This window comes from Phascolarctos cinereus, unplaced genomic scaffold (assembly GCF_003287225.1).
Source record: "Phascolarctos cinereus isolate Bilbo 61053 unplaced genomic scaffold, phaCin_HiC Scaffold_182;HRSCAF=758, whole genome shotgun sequence".
Classification (NCBI taxonomy): Eukaryota; Metazoa; Chordata; class Mammalia; order Diprotodontia; family Phascolarctidae; genus Phascolarctos; species Phascolarctos cinereus.
The window spans coordinates 17302-37084 of record NW_027555494.1 but is presented as its reverse complement, the minus strand read 5'-3'; the positions used below and the strand labels follow the sequence as shown (position 1 = coordinate 37084).

Genomic DNA, 19783 nt, shown 5'->3' with positions numbered 1-19783 from the left:
ACTCTGCTCTAGATAGGAAAGAATAGTGAATTTGTAGTCGGATGATAAGTTGGAATTCCAATTTTCTCATTTCTTCTTGTGTAGAGAGGCCACTAGGTGGATCTAGTGGATATAATGCCACACTTGGAGTCAAGGAAACTTGAGTTCAAATCCAGCCTCAGAAACTTACTAGCTATGTGACCCTGGGCAAGTCATTTAATCTCAGCATAGTATCTGGCACATGCTGTTTTTGTTGTTGTTGAGTCATAACTGACTCTTCATGACCCCATTTGGGGTTTTCCCTACAAAGATACTGGAGTGGTTTTCCATTTCCTTCTCCACTTAATTTTAAAGATGAGGTAACTGAGGTAAACAGGGTTAAGTGACTTGCCCAGGGTCACACAGCTAGTAAATGTCTGAGGTCCATCTGAACTCAGGAGAATGAATTTTCCTGACTCCAGGCCTGACAACTCTATCCACTGTGCTGCTTAGCTGCCCATCTGGCTACTTAGTAGTGCCATGGTAGGCATTTAATAAATGTTTGTTTCCATCCTTATAGTTACTTCCCTTCCGTAGGCCTCATTTTCTCTATTTATAAAATGTAAAGGATAGTGGTTCGATCAGGTTAACAATTCCCACCTGGTGGGCAAACCCTTCCATGAAGCTGAGAAGGGATCTAAGGATCCACATACATGTATCAAGTCTTGCCAAAAAGGTTATTTTTGTAATCAATGACTACTAATCTATTGACTCTGGATAGATGAGAAGCATCCAAGTTCTAGAGTCAGGAAGGCCTGGGTTCAGTCCCCTGTTGGTGACCAAGGGAAAACCACTTAACCTCTCAGTGCCTCTGGGAACTTTGACCAGACTCTCTGGGTTTCAGTTTCTTCACCTCTATAATGATATACTTCAACAAGACCTCTGCCATCTCTTCTATCTCTAAGTCTATGATAACTTTTCTTCCAGCTCAACATACCTCACCAGGAGAGGAGAAAAGATAATAGCTGTACCGCCTTTTGCAGCCATCAAACTTCCAAGACTTCCTAGTTGCTGGCTAGAAGCCTGCCACCTTTGGTACAAAGGGTCTGGAAAGTATCTAAGGGAAGAAGATCCAGACATATGCTCACCTGACAAGAAGAGACATACCCAGAAACAAAGCTGAAAATGCCAAAACGGCTCTGAGGACCCAGACAAGTGAGTTTTTATAGGACTTAAGAGATGAGAGGGGAAACAATTCCATGGAATTCTCCTGACCTGGGTTCTCATGGCCAGGAGAACACAATATAGCCATATCACAATGTATTAGAAAGGTCATAGTATCAGAGGTCTAAACTTGGAAGGTCCCTTAGAAGAAACAGGCCAATTCCCTCGTTTTACAGATAAGAAGACTGAGGTATAGGAAGGCTAAAGATGTTGCCCAAAATAACAGGTAGTGAGGTTGCAGAAACAGGATTTGAACCCAGATCCTCTGACTCCAAATCTGGTCTCCCACTTTCTACTACCTCCTGATCTTTAGAAGGTCACTGAGACTTACTCTGAATGGTATCTAACCTTTTTCTTGGATCTCCTATGCTCATCACTCTCCTCTTCCCAAAATTTCCATCATACAGTTTCAGAAAAAGGCCTATCCCCTTCATATAATACTCACTTACAAAGGCAGGTTAGTCAGACACAGATATGAAAGACTTCTGCCCCTTTTATCAATATCCTCCATAATTCTGGGAACTGTTGCTGCTGGCTCACTAAAACCCTACTGACATTCAGAACCTCTTGAGCCCTGGACCCAAAACCAGCAAGAAAAAAAAAAGTATGCCAGTCCACCCCCCTCCCTCTCTAGTGATGCTTCTAAAGACACCTGAACAGCCAGGGAGAGACAGAGACAAAGAGAGAGAGACAGACACAGAGACAGAGAGAGAGAGAGACAGAGAGAAAGAGACAGACAGAGAGAGAGAGTGAGAGAGATTACAAAGGAGAGGGAAAGGAGGAGAGAAACAGAGACACACAGAGAGACAGAGATAGAGACAGAGTGAGAGGAAGAGAGAGAAACAGAGAAAGAGAGAGACAGAGAGAGAGAGAGACAGAGAGAGAGAGAGAGAGAGAGAGAGAGAGAGAGAGAGAGAGAGAGATTACAAAGGAGAGGGAAAGGAGGAGAGAAACAGAGACACAGAGAGACAGAGATAGAGACAGAGTGAGAGGAAGAGAGAGAAACAGAGAAAGAGAGAGAGAAGGGGGAGAGAGAGGAAGGGAGGGAGAGGAAGAGACAGAAAGAAGTAAAGGGAGTCACTGGGAATATAGTTCAGATGAGGTAAGGAAATTAGCACAATGAAGAAAAGGTGAGGCTGGGGTAGGGATAACCTGGGTAGGACCTAGTAGGAAACGACTCCTTTATAATGAGGTCATCAAGTTTTAGGCCCCTAGCCTCAGAGCTAGGGAATTCTTATTTTGACTTATTCAATGGGAGATTAATAGAGTCCTCCCACTTCCTTTCAGAGCTAGCTCTGAGACACCAGCATATGTGTGTGTGTGTGTGTGTGTGTGTGTGTGTGTGTGTGTGTGTGTGTGTGTGTGTGTGCATGCTCTTGGATCACTCTAGGTGCAGGCTTCAGCCCAGGGAACTCCGAGTCAAGGGTGAGGCAGGGCTCAGAGGAGAAGCCAGAGGAACTAGAAAAGAAGGTCCCTGCCCTAGGGGACCTCTCACTCTAAAAAGTAAAAGAGACAGGGCACACCTATATCAATAAGACCTGAAAAGACAGTGGATCAAACTAGGGAACAAGCAGCCCAAAGGGCAGACCTAAGGGAGGAGTTGGGTGAGGGAGGGAAATAATTAACCCCCCTCAAAAGAAAATGTTTTTAAAATTACCACTGAAGTACAGGAATTTGGAGGCAGAAGAGCTAGGTTTGAATTTGGGCTCTGTGATTAACTACTGTGACTTTGGACAAGTGGTCCTTTCCATCTTCTTCTGTATCAGTAAAATAGGAACAATAATACTTAGCTACTTCTACAGGGGAAGAAAAGGGAACAAGCTTGATTTGTTAAGCACCTACTATATACTGGCCATTACAAATATTATCTCATTTGATCCTCACAACCCTGGGAGATAGGTGCTATTATCATCCCCATTTTATACTCAAGGAAACTGAGGCAGACAGTGGTTTAGTGATTTACCCAGGGTTCCACAAAGCTAGTAAATGTCCAAGGCTGTATTTGAATTCCAGTATTATGAGATCAAATGAGTTAACGTACAGCAGTGTACAGCAGTGTTTTGTTTTGTTTTGTTTTTTACAAAATGTGAGCTGCTGTTGTTTTTATAAAATGGAAGAATTATGCTAGATAGTCCAAGATCCCTCCAAGTTCCTATCATCTTCTTGTCTACTTGCCACAAATAGAACCTGATGCTTCTGCACCCACACAACACACATCTCCTTCCTTGGAAAAGGTTAGCAAAAGACAAAGATGTTACTCTTTCTCTTGAGGCCTGGGACAGTGCTTTGTATGTACTGGGTGGGAACCAATATAAGACATCCTGACTGGACATTTCACTGGTTGTGCCCCATGCCTGGCTGTTCTCCTTCCTCATCCCCATCTCTGTCTCCTCACCTTCTTCAAGTCTCAGCTAAAAATTCTACCTTCTACAAGAAGCCTTTCCCAATCTCCCTTAATTCTAGTGCCTTCCCTCTATTGATTATTCCAATTTACCTTCTTTGTACATATCTTATTTGTAATACAGTTGTTATCATGTTATCTCCTCCTTTAGACTCTTTGAGAACAAGAACTGTCTTTTGCTTTTCTTTGTATTTCTAGTGCTTACTAAGGTGCCTTGCACATAGTAGGTGTTTAACAACTGCCCGTTGACTGACTGGGTGGTCAGTCAGTGCCAAAGAAGACAGTACCTGGGGGACTTTCTGGAGCAGGGCCCCAGGTGCCTGCTTAGCCCCCACCCTCTCCATGGGTCAGTTGTCCCCTCTTCAGCTTGTCCTATTCTCTACAAAACTTTTCAGTTAATAACTACAAACTGCCCCATGCCATGAGGAATTTAATTAAAGGGAAGGGAGTACATGGAAGAAGCATTATTTAAGGGGGTGGGGTGGAGAGGAGAGAGGAACTTGGCTTGCTATGTTCCAAATTAGACCCTTGTCCACCAGGCTTGGTGATGTCACTAAGAGCCCATGTGAGATGCTGCCAAGGTAGGTATCTTCCACAGCAGCCTGGTACAATTGATTTTTTTTTTCAATTGAAATTCAGGACTTGAAATTTCATTAGGGATATATATAATCTTGATTTTAGCCCAGAGTTTTAGCCTGTCCAGATAGTTTTGAGTCTTGCTGCTAATCATATTTGCTGTCTCTCCCACTTTTGTTTCATCTACAGATTTGATAAGAATCATTTCCTTGTCTCAGCCAAGTCACTAATTAAAAAAAAAAGTGGTCAAAAATATAGTCCTGTGGCTTGGTACTAGAGAGCACCTCTCAGATTCAAACAATCAACCAACAAGTATTTGTTAACCTTAAATTTAGGTTAAAATTCCAACAATAACTAGGTGCTTAGCGAGATACAGTTTAAATAAGGCATAGTTTCCAATCTCCTAGGATTTACAGTCTAATAGGGAGCAAATATTTATCATGTATTTCAATAATATTTTATATGAGTGGTACAAAGTACAGAAGCATTCCCAAAGTCTTAATGTACCTTAAAACTACACCAAAACATCTACACTAGGTAAAACCTGAGGGGAGGAAATGTTTCATTACTGAGGACAGATATTAAGGAAGACTTCCTGGAAGTGGTGGGGAGATTGAATGAATGATATAATTGAAAGAAATTTAAAAATTATAGGAGGAACATACTAAGGGGAAAAAGGTAAGTTTTGTTCATACATAGCATAGATTTAGAACTGGAAAGGACCTTAGTGGTCAAGTCCATCGCTTTTAAAGTCTCCTCTCCAGCTCTAATCTACGATCCTATCACTCCTTATTTTTAGGAAACTAAGCCTCACCTTTAGTAAGTGTCTGAGGCAGGATCTGAACTCAGGTCTTCTTGAGTAAAAGTAAAACACTGACACCAGAGGTGTCAGATGCATGGCAGCAACACTCTTGAATGGACCCCAAACCAGATTAAAATGAAACCGGAAAATACTTAACAAAATAAAAATACAACTAAACATAGATAATGTTGATTTGTGGTTTTCTAAGTCAATATGCAGCAGGCAGGCAGGGATCCATCTGTGTCCTACCCCATGCATCCTCTATGTTGAGCTTGAGGTACCAATAGGACAGTTAGATGGTTATGTTCTGTAGGCAGAGAAGTGGAGAGTCCAAAGGTCAGGAGAAAGGTCAAGGCCTGAGGTACAGATGGGCAAGAGTCCTTTGCATAGAGGTCATCCCTGAAGAGTAGAAATGAAGGATAATGTGAATGGAGTGATTATAAAGAACACAAAGTGGAGAACCCAAGTTGAACTCATTTGTAGGAGGACCACAAGGAACAAGTAAAAAAAAATTGAAAGAAAATAACACTTCTGAGAGAGGGGATGACTACTAGGTCAGGAAACTAAATAAAAGTTCAGGACTCAAAGAAGGGGTACATTTGAATTGAATAATAGCTAGGGGAAATAAAATATATAAAATAGAAGTATTTATCTCTAGGCCAAACCATTCATTAAGCATTTTAATTCTAGCAGCCTACACAGTTTTCTCTTTGCATCCTCATCCCTAGTGTTTGGCTGAAAGCACTTTACAAATATTAACTCACTTGACCCTTACAACATCCCTGGAAGGTAGGTGCTATTGTTTCCATTTTGCAGATGGGAAAACGGGAGGCAGGCAGTGGTCAAGTGACTAAATAGATACTTGCTAATATATCCTATGGGTTCAAAAGAATTTGCCATTGACCCCAGTATTATTCAAGTCCCCTTTCACCACCTAATCCACAAAGGTCTAAGAGTTTCTTTGCTTAAAATCAAAGGACACTTTGTCTCAGTCATACTAGTAACTTTTTTTCCAAAAACAAATTGAGATTATAATCGCTAATGATAAACATTTAAAAACATTTTTGTTTTAAATCCAATATTCTTGGCCCTTTAAGAGGAAATATTCTCCACAAATTTATATATTCCCTTAAAAAGACACGTGATGATAATTCCTTCTCTGAATAATTCTCTCCACTTTTCTTTCCTACCTCCGTAAGGGAGCAAAGAAAAAGTCTCCTCTCCTTTTTAGAGGCTTATCAGATAAAGCCACTCTCCTGAAAATCTCAGGCTTCAGCAATTTGAACCGGGTATAGTCAGTTTTCCAGCCAGATTTAATAAAACCCTCCTACAGGTTTCTCCTGAGAGGTGGATGGCCTTTTCACCCTATGTAACTTTATTAGTTTTTCAAATCAAGCTACAAAATTTTCATTTTCAATCCTTCTACTTAAAACAAACTCAAACTTCCTCACACCTTCTCAACATGCCTAAACCATCAAAAGCTGGCACAAAGGCACCCAGAACAACCACGCAAGGGTGGAGAACATAGCTTGCTACCCCCACCCAAATTACACTTACCAAGGCTGGGCAGCTTTCCTTTGCCATTCTGAAATCTGAAGGGGGATAAGAATTGCAAATCCAGAGAACAGCACTCTCCCTCTCTCTCCCCAAATAGCTTTATAATATTACTATGCATTTTAAAGAAATCACTGAAATCTTATCTCATTAAAAGCCAGAAAAACCCTTAATTTTACAACTCTAAACACACTGCCTTGATATCAGATATACTGGTGGCAGAGGTAGAAAGACAGCAATTCAAACTCTTAGGAATCCGACCAAACCTGAACCCAAATTCTTCTCAGCCCCTTCCCTCTATCAATCCCTACCATCTTGGGCGGCATGCTTGGTAGCTCCCTGCTTTTTTGATTCCATTACTCATTATCTAACTTATTCTGTTATCCCAACTTGGCCAGTGTTGGGACTGTGTGGGACAGCGACCCTAACCCAAATTAAACTCAGAGACTTCTCAAGGTGGAAAGCAAAGGTTACCTTTATTACAATCTCGCAAGATGGCTGTCTGCTCCTTCAATACATGTGGAGAGAGAGAGACTGCATAACAGGGGCCCCTTATAAAAGCAAATCTCTGCCCACCATGCAAAGTCTTCACCCACTATGCAAACAAGTTTCCACCCACCACTATCCCTTACCCCCTTAACTGGGGATGGGCTTACATTCTAAGCTCTAAAGCTTCTTCCTATCCCCTTAACTGGGAGGTGGGGCTTATATTCCAGGCCCAAAATTCAAAGACAGGGAAAGAGGTGGGAAGCCAAGGGCAAATGGCTCAGGTTGGGGGTGGGGCAGGGCTTATTCTTTCTGTTAAGTGCTTAAAAACAGGGTCTGAGTGGGGGAGGATTTTGAAAATAATAATCACAAATTATTGACCTTTTGAGGAGGCTTCATCTCTGAGAGTTCATCTCTCACAGGACCACCCCCCAAAAAAATCTTATTAATCTCCCACTGAAAGTCTAAAGTGGGAGTTCTTTTCCACTGTTTCTTCTCTAATTTCAGACTTAAAATTTTTTCTGGCAGACATAAAACATTTACATAAAGACAGACAGAAAACGTGTGCACGATTCTAATTCTAATCTTGACTGGTCTTTCCTTCCAGCAAGAAGCAGAGTCTGATTCCCCCAGGCTAACAGCTCTCCTTCCCCTTCCTCAATGCCTTTTCCTTTGAGCTCCTTCCTCCCATTTCTAGACCATTCTCTAAAAAGCCCCATCTGGGCTACCTCAAGTTGTCAGAAATGAGGATTCTGTGGACCAAGGCAGGTACTCTAGCACAATTTTTCTGCTTTGATCAACAGGTCTACTTTACATGGTCTACAGCCAGTTCTTCCCTTTTTCCTTAAATCTGTTCAAACACTCCATTTGGCAAATACCGAGTCTCAGGTCTCATATGCAGCCTGGGTGAGCCAGAGAGAAAAGCAGAGGACCACCAAAAATTGGTGGGAGCCCTCTTCCTCCATTTACCCCTCAAATAACCACTCCGGGGGCCTTAAGAATATTCTGGACAATTCGCCACGTTTGTCATAAAAACCCCAGACTTAATTCAGAATTCAGCCTGAGACTGGGCTCGGCGAATTTCCAAACAAGAGTTGGCTGGGTAATAATGAAATCACAGTTGTGGAGTGAGAGAAGAGATGCCTTTTTCATCAATTCTCATGAGAATTAGGTGTGTATGCGCCCTCAAGGGAACCACACACTTATACAGGAGCACAGCAAGCGGTTTTATAGGATTACTTGGCTTTAACTAAAGCCCAACTTGTCCCAACATTCCTGCATGTCCCAAGTAATATCTGTGTTTGCAATGCAATATCTATTGTTTCTATAGAGCCTGTGAAAACCAATCTCTCACTCATCTTGTTTACATGTTTGTGTAAAGCAGTAAACCAATAAACCAATCTCCCTCATTTCTCACACTGTTCAATTAATTATTGGAACTCTAGAGGCTTTCTGCCGGGGGGGGGGGGGGGGGGGGGGGGGGGGGGGGGGGGGGGGGGACGGGGACTGACTACTCCAGGTTAATGTTGATTCAAATTGCTGAAGCCTGAGATTCCCAGAAGGGCAGTTTTTTATCTGATAAACTTCTAAAAGGAGAATGGATTTTTTTGCTCTTTTAAAGAAGTAGGAAAGAAACGGGGAGAAAATTATTCAGGGTAGTAATTGTCACCACGTGTCTTTTTAAAGGAATATATGAATTTGTGGAGAAGATTTCCTTTTAAAGGGCTGAGACTTTGGATTTAAAGCAAAAATGTTTTTAAATGTTTATCATTAACGATCACAAATTCAGGTCTGATTTGATTTAAGTTTACTGTTCTGTAAAGGGAAAAAAAACAGTTGTTTTGGGATAGAAAATGATATGACTGTAAAGTGCTTAATACAATGGCATATGTTAGACATAGCATTATTATTTCTCTAATTCAATGTAACTGTTAAAAGTACCAAGAGTAATAAGATCAATAATTTGTATATGTGATAATCTGGAAATGCAATTGATGTTATCTGAAGTTTATTGTTTGTGTTATTACTCTATTTCTAAATTGTATTGTATTTCTAAAACTCTTAGATTATAATATTTGAGGGACCACTGTGAGGTAGAAATGGTGCTAAAGCAGTTCTTAATCGGGAATGGGTCTTTTGAAAGGATATCATACAAATGAGATACTTTGAAAACTTGGTTATATTTGGTTATAAGCAAGTAATAATAATATTGGTATTTACTATGGTAGCAGATTTTCATTTGAAATCTTGACTATTATAAAAATATGTGATGGTTTAAAGTTATAGTTTCAATATTAATTATGAGATGAATGATTTTCTGTGCAAAGTGATTTGGAAATGCATTCATCTAAATTGACAATGGGTTATTTCAAAGTTTATTACTATTGTGGAAATATAATGTGTGCCCTGTGGTACAAACCTATTGTGAACAACTTACTGATATGCGCTGTTCTGGAATTAATTAGGCATCCTCCCATATATCAGAGCCTCAATTAGGAAAAAAACTGTGTGTGAATTTATGGATAATAATCCTTTCCTTTAAAGTACTAAGAGTATTAGGCCTTAGAAATTAAAATGTACTGTTGAGGTTTGGAGGTTGGGGATAGTGGGACCCACAATTGCAACTCGTGGGTCCTGCCCAGAAAAAAAAATTGACCCAGGCCTTCTTTCGGCCTATGACAGCTTGTTCCATGTAAGCCAGGCTCTTGAAGAGTCTGAATATTTGTGATGCTCATAAGGATGAGCGGGTATGGGGAAGTCTCGGCTATGAGGGGGATCTGGGAGTGGCCAGGTGTCTTGATGGGAGTGTCTGTGAGGTTTGAATGGGTCTAAATAAGATCAGGGATGGAAAGTATGGCCTGGGGAAACTGCTAGACCAGGTGGAGTGGTTCAGGGAGAAAGGGTTTGTTTTGGGGGGCCAAGCTTGGGCCCATACCCCATCATTGCCATTAATGATTATGAATCCAGATTTGATTTAGTCAATCCAACTAAATTAACGTCATCTGACAGTAATTAATTGGTTCTGTTTCAAGTTTTAAATATATGATAGGTGCTTATGGTATGGTTGTATTTCTGAATTTTCTTATATGGTGTAATCTGGTAAACAACTGTATCAGCTATGTTGTTACAAAAGCAATTTGTCTTATAATCTAGAATGTTGACTAGATTAAGAATTATACTATCACAGAAAGAAAAAAAAAGGAATGGGTTGGGAAGCTGTTAGGTTATTCTATCTGACCCTGTGTTGCAATATTTTTTTTAAGTACTATAATTTGGGAAGCAAGAAGTTTTGTCTATATTTAAAGGGAAGTTTTAGCTGGGATTATTTGGTTCTCATTTATGAAATTTAAGATTGTTAACTAAGCTATTGGGAGTTATTGGTTTTGTTTGTTTTTTTAGTGAGGCAATTGGGGTTAAGTGACTTGCCCAGAGTCACAGGGCTAAGAAGTGTTATGTGCCTAAGGCTGTTTGAACTTAAGTCCTTCTGATTCCAGGGCCGGTGCTGTATCCTCTGTGCCACTTAGCTGCCTCCTGGAGTTCTTGTTTAAATTAAGCACTTATAAAAGTATTTGTGTGTGTGTGTGTGTGTGTGTGTGTGTGTGTGTGTGTGTGTGTGTGTGTGTGTGTGTGTGTGTGTGTGTGTGTGTGAAAGGAAACCTGGTAATTATGCAAAGAAGAGACTTTGTAAAATCTTGTAATCGTTATCAACCCTGTGCAGGAGTCTTGTGTTGTGGAATTGTGGAATTCTTACTGAGTAAATGGCCCATTATAGACTAGAGAATTTTTGACTAGATAATTTAGGTTAACTAGCAATTTTGTGGTAATTAGGAAATTGTAAGCTGTTTTTAAGAAAGGAAAATACTTTTATGCAAAGAAAGTCTTTCGTGTGATTTTTTTAAGAGGGCCCACTAAATTTGCAAGCTAGTTTTGTTGCAAATCATAATTTGATATTGATGACAATTATGTCCAAACTTACTGTCAATTTTGAGTTTGTTTCCTAGGTTTGTTGTGTCCCTGGACGGGTCTTAATGGATGCTTTCTGAGAAACAAGAGTCAAAAGCAGCAACTCAATGGGAAAAGCATCAGAGATCAAAGGCTAGTGATTAATACTAAAGCAACTATTGTAATGAATTGTAAGTGGGGGAGATCTTGCTTTTTTGATATGAATTCATTCCATGGCCTAGCAAGGGTTTAGAACTAATGTTTGAACTTCTCTGAAACTGCCTCATTCTTTCAGATTAAGATTGGTTAGAGAAGCATAAATAAGCTTGAGAAAAAGAGAGGCAAATCTGTTAGAGTAGCAACTTATGGTCTTAATGGAAATTTGATTTTACTCAGGATGTTATCAGGAGCTAGAACATGTCTAGGAAGACATGTAAACTGCTTAGGGTTCACTTTGGAAATGTTCCCTAATTAATGTGATATTATACTCACACCTGAAACCCTGATGAAGGGAATTTGCTATCAAAGATCTTGGGGACTGTTAATGAATTCTGACTCTAACTCCAGGTATTGTCAACAAGGAACTGATTGAGCTACTAACCCATGATGCCAGAAACCCTGTGAGGGGTTTGTGAGCTGCATCTAGGAGCTGCAAGAGAGTGTTCTCATGAGAAGATTGGGAGAATGACTTTTCTGCATGACTGAGAGAGGATTCTCCTGACTCAATTTCCCCACTATGACACCTGGCAGACTTTAAGCCTGGCTCAATGCAGTTGGCTATTAAATACCTTCTGCCTGTAATTGACATGAAGGTAGGGAAGAATTGTTCCTTTACTTTAGTTATGTCCCTGTTCTTTCATGGCAAATGTTTAAATTCATAAGTTTTGTAAGCATAATATCAAATCTATTAAATAATAGACTGATGCAGGAACATCTGAGGTTATTATAGTAAGATGCAAGTATAAGATTTAGTTATTTGGCCTAGAATTTTAGAATTAAGTATTCAGTCTTGACATCTATTACTAGTACATTCCTGTATAAGTCAGGGAGAGTCCTTTAATTTCTTACAATGGTATGGGGATAGTTAGGAAGCCAGCTTGTGGAACGAAGATATTATTCTGTTACTTAGTTAATACTTAGTTAATATTAAAGTTGTCTCAGTTTGTTACAATTAATGTTAAAAGAAGAGTGGCTTGTGGCCTAGCTTGTAAACGCCTTAAAAGAAGCATCTATTTTAATTATGGATTATTTATTTGTACATGACCAGAAGTTGGAATTGTTTTATTACTTGTACAGTTTTATTACTTGTGCAGTTTTAAAACTGATTACTATGTATTGGAGTCTGTTATTAATTCCTTAATAGAATCTCCTCCTCCTGATGGGGGAACATGAATAAGAATGAATAATGAATTAATGCAAGGTATAAAACTAGAACTAATGCAGAGTGTAAGGCCAGGTTCTAATTTTTCTGTTACTTTTCTAATTTGAGTTTCTTAAACATGACAATTCGCCAAAGTTCCAATTTTTGATCCTATAATAATGAAGACATAAGGGTTGAGTTAACTTTCATTATTTGCCCTGGTTATTGGCAAGGTAATTTAAAAATTGTGTTAAGATCAATCTTATAGGAGAACAGACCCAAGAAAGAGAATCTCTACAAGAAGACAGTCTGCTGGACACTGCTTGAACAGCACCAAGACCAGAAAACTTCCCTGTATGATGTCCAGAATGCCAGACAACTGTATGAACAGAGACTTCTGCAGCCTTAAATGGACAATTTATCATTACTTTGGGGTCTCTGTATCTGTATTTACTAAGGGGACAGCCCCCTTTTTGATTTGTCAATGCATAAATCCCTTGATGAAATGTTGACCAATAGCACAGCTCCAGATGGAACCATTACTAAGGCATCGCAAAGTCTAACCACTTTAGCTGAGGAGCTGGAAGAGAACTCTGGCATAGATAATTAATTAAAGGAATAGTTAGAATCATGGGTTGGCAAATGGAAGGTAATGGCAGAAGACAGCTGGGGTATTGACAGTTGTAGGCTATTGCATAATATCTTGTGAAGAGACTGAGGTGAACCCTAATTATGGTCAAAACATAATGAATTAAAAGATGCAGATGTAACAGAGTAAAATAAAAGAAAAAGGGGGATTGTAGGATATATGGATGTTGCTTCTGCATCAGAGGGTGGAGTCAAAGAAATAGTTTTTTTATTATTATTATTTCCACAAAAAGCCAAGTAGAAACCTTAAGGAATGCAGTCTGGGGGCTAGGTGGAAGTTGGACAAAAGGGAATTATAAGAAAACACTCTTGGTGGTGAAAAGACTAACCTGCTGAAAATCAGTTCTGAGGTTAACATAAAAAGGGGTGTTCCCAAATAAGGGCCCAATGGCAGAATTGTGGGGAATGGGAGATGTAATTAGGGGTGGAGGCTCACGAGGGAGAGGAGTAATAGGTGCTTCAGATAATAATACCCAATGGATGCTGAAACAAGGGAAGGAATTTCGAATGGGGAATAGGGGATAAAAAGATGTGCATTTGTCAATACATGTGCTCTCACACATACAGGATGCCCAGCCTTCTTCCTAATTCAACAATGGCTTCATGGAATTCATGATATTGATATAGATAACAGGAACCAGCAAAGACTTCAGGAAAAAGTAGTCAAGCCACTTCATTTCCATTCCCTCATCTGCAAAAACTTGGAACCTTAGGAATTATCCAAGACAATACTTCACTTTATAGAGATGAGGAAAGTGAGCACAGCTCTTCCAGCCCAAGGAGAAGGTGGATCCAGGTTTCAGACCTGGGTAAGCGTACACAGCAGTGTTTCTAATAATAATGTTTTAGCCTGGAGAATACCCTAGAGAAACCCTTCTCGTGCCCCCAGCCTCCATTATACAACCCAATGCCACATTGCCTCCATCGCTATTTTGCCAATAGGGAACCTGGCTGCCCAAAGGAAGATCCTGGCCATGTGGCTGGGCATTAGCCTCTTCTTGCAGCTGTGTTCCCACATGCTGTCACTTAACTTGGATTCTCTCTCCAGCCAGCCCAGCGCCTTTGCCTCAGCGAGCCAGATAGGACAGCCCTTGCACAAGCAGGGCTCCCAGCCATTCCAGGAGGGACTCAGGCTGACTGACTGCCCAGGCCAGGCCCCACTTCTACTGTCTACTCCCTCTACCAGTTCAATCTCCTCCTTCACTCTTCTAACTACACCCTAAGTCTCAGGTGACCAGAGCTCGGACCTGCAAATCCCCACCCACAGCCTCCAGCCTACCAGCCCCTTAGCCTAAGGAGGAGCCAGAGTGAGACTCAATCCCACAGAGGCTACTACAGAGGCACAGAAGACCCAAATGGGCTTGACTTGGCCACATCCTGGCTGCTCCATAAGAATAGGACAGGAATAGGAGACTACGAGTTCTCCTGACTCAGCTGAGGTCAATGACTCACTGACACCCAACCAACCAATCTTTTTCCTTTCCCTAGCACCCTGTGCCTCATAGCATCACACCTGGAGGAGGACTCTTGTACTTCTTCCCCAGGAGAAGAGCTTGCTAACCCTATTTAATCCCCTCTAAGCCTGTCACCCCAGAGACAAGATTCCCCAAACCTAGCATTTTACACTGCTTTCCATCATTCTCCTAGCTTTTCTTTGTAGCTCTAGAGCCACATGTGGATGCAGATCCCATCTCTAACACTTAAATCCAGCCTCAGACACTTATTAGATCCAATGCTAATGTCAGAAGGCAGGGCAGCCTGGTCATTTCAAGGCATAATAGTGATTGAGATTCTACTCTGTTACAAATATATCTTTATATATACATATACATATATGTGTGTGTGTATATATATACACACACACACACACACACATATATATGCACATGTGTATGTATGTATATAAACATGTATGTGTATATATGCACATACATATACATATATACATGTGTGTACACACAAAACACACACACATGAAATGACCATGATTTTCTGAACTGCAAAGCAGGACTCAGACTAAGGCTACTCCCTTTTGTAAAACTTCATAAATAATAATGACTCAAATTCTATATAGCCTACCAAGGTTTAGCAAGCACTTTACTCCCCCAAAGCCATCCCATAATGAGGTTCAGAGATGCTCCGGTACTACTTATCCAAGCTCTCACACGTAATAAGTGGCAAAGAATTATTGCTGCAAGCCAGGTCTCCTAGCCTTGCAGTTTGCACTGCTTTTCATTACATACCTATAGATAGCTAGATACTGCCACAATAAACAGAGTGCTGGGCCTGGAATCAGGAAGATTTCAAATCTAGTCATAGACACTTACCAGCTAGCTGTGTGACCCCAGGTAAGTCACTTAACCTCTGACTACCTCAATTTCCTCAGTACCTACCTTCCAGGGTTGTTATAAGGATAAAATCAGATCATATTTGCAAAGCACTATATAAATGCCAACTATTTATTAAATACACACTTTATTTTCTCAAAATGTGAATTGCCCTGGAACAGACATAACTGTGCAGTACATATATCACTATATATTAGGACAATATGTGTGTGTGTGTGTGTGTGTGTGTGTGTGTGTGTGTGTGTGTGTGTTACGGCAGCTGGGTGGTGCAGTGGATATAGTGCTAGGCCTGTAGAAAGAAAGACCTCAGTTCAAATCTGGCCCCAGACACTTACTAGCTGTGTGGCCCTGGAAAAGTCACTTCACCCTGTTTGCTTCAGTTTCCTCACCTGTAAAATGAGCTAGAGAAGGCAATGAGAAACTACTTCAGTACCTTTGTGAAGGAAAACCCCAAATGGGGTCATGAAGAGTTGGACACAACTGAAAATGACTAAACAACAACAAAACAACACATATAACTATGGGGTGGGGAGGGAGGAAAGACTCTTCTTTGAACTGTGATAAAAAGTGTTTAATAACCAAGTGCTGTCCCTTCCCCTCTCAAGGTCTGTTTCCTCATTTGGGAAAGGAAGAGATCAGAGTAAATAACTGTGAAGGTCTGTTCCAGCTCTAACTCCTATTATCAAGAGCCACACCAATGAGGAAACTGAAGCTCAAAGTCACAGTTCACAAGTGGGAGACAAATGGCTGAGGTTTCCAGTCTCAATCCAAGTGACCACTCCTTTCCCCACCCCATTTCCTCAACTGCATGCTCTCCTGCTTAAGACATTTCAACAGCTTTGAACTGAAGGTATAATAAAAAAACAATAATAACTTACGTACTTATATGGCTTTATTATTTTCAAAGCACTTTCTTACAGATGATCTAATTTGAGCCTCACAATGAGCTTGTGAGGTAGGCAGGGCAGATATTATTCTAATTTGACAAATTAGGAAATGGAGGTTCAGAAGTGAAATAACTTGCCCAAGGTTTACCCAGCAGAATGAGATAGTTGAAGTCCCTTGGCTTTTTTCCAGGGCATCCTGACATATAGAAAGGGTAGGATGGGAAAAAGACTGGATTTGGAATTGGAGGATCTGAATGAAAATCTTGTCTTTGTGACAATTGTCTGGGCCTCAGATTCTTCCCATAAAATGAAGGAGTTGGACTGAGTGACCTGGCCTGTCCACTGGTCAACTCTAGTCCTTTTGTCTAAGATCCTTCTTTAGCCATGGGAAAGGTATCCTATATTTGCAGGCATCAGTTTTCCCAGCTATGATGTTGGGGAGAAACCTTCATAGCATGCTGAATTTACAGTAAAAGGACCTGGACTCGAATCCCTGGCTCAGCAACTGAGGTAGGATTTGAACTCAGACCTTCTGCTACTTACTATCTACCTGTATGAACCCTGGGCTAATCATTTCATTTCTCTAGGCCTCAGTTTTCTCTTTTGTAAAAATCAGGAGGCTGGCCTAGTACTAGGTAATCTCTAAAGTTAATTCCAGCTTTAACTTTCTGATTACAATCATTTCTCTTTCCTCCATAAGGATGTATTAATAACAATAATTTTAGTTTTTGCTGTTGTTGTTCAGTTGTTTTTAGTCACGTTCAACTCTTCATGACCATATTTTGGGGCAGAGATATTAGAGTTGTTTCTCATTTCCTTCTTCAACTCATTTGACAGATGAGGAAACTGAGACAAATAGAGTTAAGTGACTTGCCTGGGGTCATATAGCTGGTAGATGTCTGAGGCTGGATTTGAACTTAGGATGAAGAGTCTTCCTGACTCTAGGCCCGATGCTGTATCCCCTGTGCTGCCACTAATAGTTCAAACTATTTAATACTTTAAGGTTTACAAAGCACTTTGCATATGCAAACTCATTTTATCCTGGGAGGTAGGTACTAGTATTATCCTCATTTTATAGTTGAGGAAACTGAGATTTAACGAGGTTAAAAGACTTACCCAAGGTTACCCAGCTAGGAAGTATAAGAAGCAGGCTTTGAACTCAGACCTTCCTCACAATACAAGTCCTACACTTTATCCATTTCAACCTAACTGTTTAAGAGTCTTGAAGACAAATAAAATGGAAATGGGAAAATGTCATGTAAATACCGGCTGAGCCCATAGACACTAACACTCTAGAGAATGAGTCTAGGTTTGCAGGGGTAAAGAGTCCATTTAACTAGGATTTTTTTTTTTTAACTTCCATTGAGCTCTTCACAAAGGCTTTTCACAGATGTTATCTTATGTGTGATCTTCACTTCAACTTTTGGAGGGAGATATTATTATCCCCATTTTACACTTGAGGCTCAAAGAGTTTAAATGATTCACTCAAAGTCTGATACATAATACAGGTTAAGCATGAACTAGAACCCAGGTCTTTGAGCCTTAATCTAGTGTTTCTTCTATCTGCGTCAATCTTTCAACCAATCAACAAGCATTTATTAAGTACTTACTATGTGCCAGGAAATCCCAAGTACTAGGGGACCCAAATAGATGCAAAAACAGTCTCTGCCCAGAAGGCGCTTACCTTCTAATGGGAGAGAGGACATGCAAATAATTCAGCACATACATGATACATACAGAGCTGGCAGAAGTTTGTCTCTAAGGGGAAGGCACTGGAAGCTGGGGAAAATGCTTAAGACCTCCTGCGGAAGGCTGTCTTGGAGCTGAGTCTTGAAACACGCAAGAGATTCTAAAGAGGTGGAAGTGAGGACGAATGTTTAAAAAATGGAAATGCTTGGGTTCATTACCAGTAATGAACATTTTACACTACAAAGGAAAATTTTAAAGTATTTGCCTCAAATCACCACCTCTGTCCTCTGAAGATCCCCAAGGAAAATGGCAGTAGAGGATGTGGAAAGAATACTGAGCTTGAAGCCTTGGTCTTGATTCTAATAGTAGCACATGGTCTTGATTCCAATACCAGCAATGTCACTTTTTAAGTGTAATATTAGGCAAATAACTTCAGTTCTCTAGGCCTTTCCTAACTAGAGAATGGGAATTATACTTCTTACCCTGTAATCTCCTTACAAAGTTGCTGACAGGAAATCATTTTGTAAGAAACATAACATAAGCTATAATTTATTATCTGCAAAATGAGATCATAAACATAATTATTACTGGATAACATAAAGAACATAAGCTCCCAATGGGCTTTTTGGACTATTTGTTATTTAAAAAAAAATAGTTGATGGATATGAACAGGCAGTTCTCAGATGAAGAAATTAAAACTATCTACAGTCACATGAAAAAATGCTCTAAATCACTATTGATTAGAGAAGTGCAAATCAAAACAACTCTTAGGTACCACATCATACCTATCACATTGGCCAAGATGACAAAACAAGGAAATGATAAATGTTGGAGAAGATGTGGGAAAATTGGAACACTAATGCATCGTTGGTGTAGTTGTGAAATGATCCAACCATTTTGCAGGGCAATTTGGAACTATGACCAGAGGGCTATAAAAATGTGCATACCCTTTGACCCAGCAATAGCGCTTCTAGGGCTATATCCCAAAGAGATCATACAAATGGGAAAAAGACCCACATGTACAAAAATATTTATAGCAGCTCTTTTTGTGGTGGCAAAGAATTGGAAACTGAGGATGCCCATCAACTGGGAAATGGCTGAAGAAGTTCTAATATATGAATGTAATCGAATACTATTGTGCTATAAGAAATGATGAACAGGCTGATTTCAGAAAGATCTGGAAAGATTTGTACGCTGAGTGAAATGCTGAGTGAAATGAGCAGAACCAAAAGAAAGTTGTACACAGTAACAGCCATGTTGTGCGAGGACTAATATTGATAAACTTAACTCTTTCCAGCAATACAAGGATCTAAGACATCTCCAAAGGCCCTGTGATGGAAAATGCTATCCACATCCAAAGAAGGAACAATGGAATTTGAATGCAGATTGAAGTACAGTATGCTATTTTTTTCCTCTTCTGTTGAGTTTTGTTTCCTCTTTCTGTTGGTTCCTCCTACTGGTTCTAATTCTTACTTATAACATCACTAATGTGAAAATACGTTTAACAGGAATGTATATGTATAGCTTATATAAGATTGTGTGCCATCTTCGGGAGGGTGGTATGGAGGAAGGGGGAGAAAAATTTTAAACTCAAAAGCATATTGAAGTGATTGTTGATAAGTCAAAATAAATTGATAAAAAAAATGACTTGGGTCTCTGCTCAGAGTCTAGATTCCAGTTGAAGCTGTGTTCCTGTCTGAGAGGCCTCCTAGCACGATGTCTAGGGTGCATTCATGGAATAGAAATCACTGGGCCAGGACTAGCAAATCACTTTGGAGACTGGTTCAGGAAGAACCCAAATCTAGTTCATCTCAGTGGATACTCAAGGCCTGAAATGGATAATATAACAGTAGAAAGAATACAAGGAATGTTAATAACTTGTGAGAGAATCCTATTCTTTTAAACCTA

General features: G+C 40.1%; 1 long non-coding RNA gene across 1 annotated transcript; it reads left to right on the top strand.

Annotated features, from left to right (window-relative positions):
* The first annotated feature begins 804 nt into the window (after positions 1–804).
* LOC110204260 (uncharacterized) lies at positions 805–19444 on the top strand. The gene is made up of 5 exons (XR_002323256.2): positions 805–1173; positions 11511–11755; positions 13519–13760; positions 15905–16149; positions 19173–19444. It is a non-coding gene; the product is annotated as an uncharacterized LOC110204260 (long non-coding RNA).
* Positions 19445–19783: the final 339 nt, after the last annotated feature.